Consider the following 3571-nt stretch of genomic DNA (forward strand, 5'->3'; position numbering starts at 1 on the left):
CATCTTAGTGTCATCAGCAAACTTGGACAGCATGCTTTTCACCCCCTCGTCCAAGTCGCTGATGAAGACGTTAAACAGTGCGGGCCCAAGGACTGAGCCCTGGGGGACCCCACTGCTCACATCTCGCCAGGTTGAGTACAACCCGTCCACCACTACTCTCTGGGTGCGCCCCATCAGCCAATTTTTTACCCATCCAACTGTGCAGGCATCAATGCCGCAGTCATTTAATTTATTGATGAGGATGGGGTGAGAGACAGTGTCAAAGGCCTTCTTAAAGTCTAGAAAGACTATGTCCACAGCAACACCATCATCCAAGGATTTAGTTACTTGGTTGTAAAAGGCAATCAGGTTGGTCTGGCAGGACCTGCCTTTGGTGAACCCATGCTGATTGCCCCGAGCATGATCTCCCCTTCAGGCCCCCCACAGATATGCTCCTTGATGATCCTCTCCAAGAGCTTCCCGAGCACCGAGGTGAGGCTTACAGGCCTATAATTACTAGGGTCCTCCTTCCTCCCCTTTTTAAAAATAGGGACCACATTAGATGCTTAAGGTAGGACAGGAGAAAGTTTTATAAAATACTAAGTGGTGAAGAGAAAGTCACTAGGGATTTATTCTTAACTGTCTTCCACCAGACAAGAATGAGGGGTCACAGCATGAAATTAGGAGGTCATCAGTTTAAAAACAAACACAAGAAAGTCCTTTTTCACCCAATGTGGCATGAAAGGGTGGTACTTGTGGCCACCAGATCTGGTGGGAGCTGGGAATTTAGCCAGATTCCCCAAGGGATTGGATCCATTCTTGGAGGAAATGGGCATCAGTCACTATTGAGCATGCGAGTGAGGGGCACAGCTTCTGAGTCAGAACTTCTTAGATCTTCAATGCTGGATGGAGGCTGCAAGTGAGAGAGGAATGGGGGAAAAACCATGGTCAGACCCAGCTTGCTCTCCTTTTCAGCCTCCACTCTCTGCTGCTGTGTGACACAGGAGACTGGTCAAGATGGACCTATAGTTTCACCCAGTAAATGGCAGTTCTTAAGTATGTAATATTGTGTGTGTAATCATGCTAAATGACCAGAAAAAGTTCCCCGCTGTAACATTGGAAGTGAATGAGAATAGGGAGGCTCATGAGATGACAACCAGTTGACTCTTCACAGCCTTTTATATCTGTCTCTTCTGCCTGTGTCCACAGGTGCTGCTTATGTTCCCAGCAGAGCTACCTCTGTAGGACTTCCCTCTTGCTCTGGCCCCCAAGGCATGGAGTTCATTATGGCCTTCATGCAGAACTTCTTGCCCCGGTTCGGCAAGGCGGACTTCAAGCTGTTCATCACTACCTACATGCCCAATACAACCATCACTGTCTCTGTCAACAAGGAGGACTTTTCCTTCCAGGCCATAGCCAACCTAGGGGAGACAGTGGTGGTGAAGATCCCAGAGTTTGTGGAGCTGCTTCGGAGTGGCACTTCCCACCGCACAGTCATCATCCAGGCTGACCAGGAGGTCTCCGTCTTTGCCCTCAACTACAAGAGAAACACAGCAGATACCACCATTGTCTACCCTGTGAAGGACCTTGGGACTGAGTACTATGTGGTAACACCCAAAGAGGGGATGAGTGAGCTCTACAAACAATTTGCAGTGGTCGCTGGGCAGGAGTCCACCCGCGTGGACATCCACCTCAAAGGGGCTGTGACATTCCAAGAAAGAACCTACCCAGCAGGAAGCAATCTGACTATCATCTTGGAAGCCTACCAGGCCGTCCAGCTACAGAGCCGTGATGACTTATCCAGTACCAGGATCGTGTCCCAAAACCCTGTGGCTGTATACGCTGGGCATGTGTGTGCCTCAAAACACACCAAATGTGACTATGTTGGTGAGCAGCTCTTGCCAGTGTCCAAGTGGGGCACCACATTTGTGGTCCCAGTTATGTCCTTTCAGACCAAATTTGACTTGGCCTATGTGGTTGCTTCTCAAGACACCCACATCAGCTACCACTCTGGGAGCCTGAAAGCCTCAATGATCTTGGCCCCCGGGCAGGTCATGACATTTGAAGTCACGGTCTCAAATCCCTTGTATCTTTCGGCCAGTGTAGGAGTCCAAGTTGTCGTCTTCTGCACTGGTGGAACCCATAAGAACCTCATCTACGACCCCTTTCTCATGACCATCCCTGATGTCTCCAGCTACTGCAAGATCTACAGCATTTTTGGTCAGGAGAAGTTTGAGAACTATGCCCTGATTGTAGCCAAGACCTCCGATACCACAGCTCTGACTATTGACAAAGAACCCTTACGCTTCACCCTATGGAGGCCAGTTCCTGGTGCAGCCTATTCATGGACATTATACAGATTGGGGATGGGATATAGCAACCACACCATTGAACACCCAAGTTCACCCTTTGTTGTCTTGAGCATTGGAATTTCTGATAAATCTGGATATGGTTCACCAGCTATAGGAGGAAGAGGTAAGGAAATCGTCTTACCCATGCAAAATATGTGTGTATTCTTCGTTTCTTCCTGGAAGCAACATGATAGCATCAGGACCAATATAAAGAGTATATTCATTCCCAGAGCCTCTGTGAGAACTCAGAAGTCCTGATTTCCTTCCTTGTAGCCATGTTACCCACACTGAGCCAGCAAGAGGGCAGGAATGGGTTGCTCTCTGTGTCCATGCGATTTAAATTGCAACGAGGGAGAAGGGTGGCTCAGCAAACTTGGGGGGTGGGGGAGGGGAGAAATTTCTGACACAAGAACATAAGATCTGCTATTTCCTAGGTCAGTCCCTAGGCCCGTCTTGCCAGGACTGTATCACACAACAAGTGGCGGACAGCGGAGGGAAGAAGGGTAAGTGACTTGTGTCAGAGCTGGGTTTTTCCTCCTGTTTCTGTCTCTCTGGCAGTCTCCAGCAATGAGGGTCCAGGAAGTTCTTGTTTAGAGGCTGTGCCTCTCATTCCTGGGCTCAATAGTGACTGATGCCCCTTTCCTTCAAGAATGGGTCCAATTCCTTGGTGAGTCTGGCTGAACTCACAGCTTCCACCACATATGGTGGCCATTAGTCCCACCCTTTTCTTCCACACTGGGTGAAAAAAACCTGCCTTGTGTTAATTTTGACCTGACAACCCTTTAGTGTCATGTTGAGACCCCTTGTTCTTGCCTGATGAGAGACAGGCAATAATGAATCCCTAGTGATTTTCTCTTCACCCTTCAGTATGTTGGAAACCCTTCTTCTGTCCCCACTCAAGTGCCTCTTTTCTAACCTGAACAGGCCTGGGCTTGTTAGTCTCTCCTCCTATGGGTGCCCCTCCATAGCTCTCATCATTCTTGTTGCCCTTCTCTGGACCTTCTCTAGTTCTTCCATAATAGGTGCAGAGAAGGGCAAGAAGGATGATGAAGGTTGGACAAACCCTTACCTAGTAGGGTTGATCTGGAGTAGGGGGTAGAACTAGATGTGGCCTCCTGAGGGTCATGCCTACCTGACTCCTCTATGATTCAATGATGTGAGTATCTCAGCTCATGATGTTGTTGTATCCTTGTTTATTCCACCCAGGAAGCCCTGTTTCCCCCACGATCACACCTGCTGAA

General features: G+C 48.9%; 1 pseudogene; it reads left to right on the top strand.

The window, feature by feature from the left end:
* LOC102383661 overlaps positions 1-3571 on the top strand; it is a 60968-nt pseudogene that overhangs the window by 15748 nt on the left and 41649 nt on the right.

The sequence above is a fragment of the Alligator sinensis genome, unplaced genomic scaffold (genome assembly GCF_000455745.1).
Source record: "Alligator sinensis unplaced genomic scaffold, ASM45574v1 scaffold113_1, whole genome shotgun sequence".
In the NCBI taxonomy this organism is placed as follows: domain Eukaryota; kingdom Metazoa; phylum Chordata; order Crocodylia; family Alligatoridae; genus Alligator; species Alligator sinensis.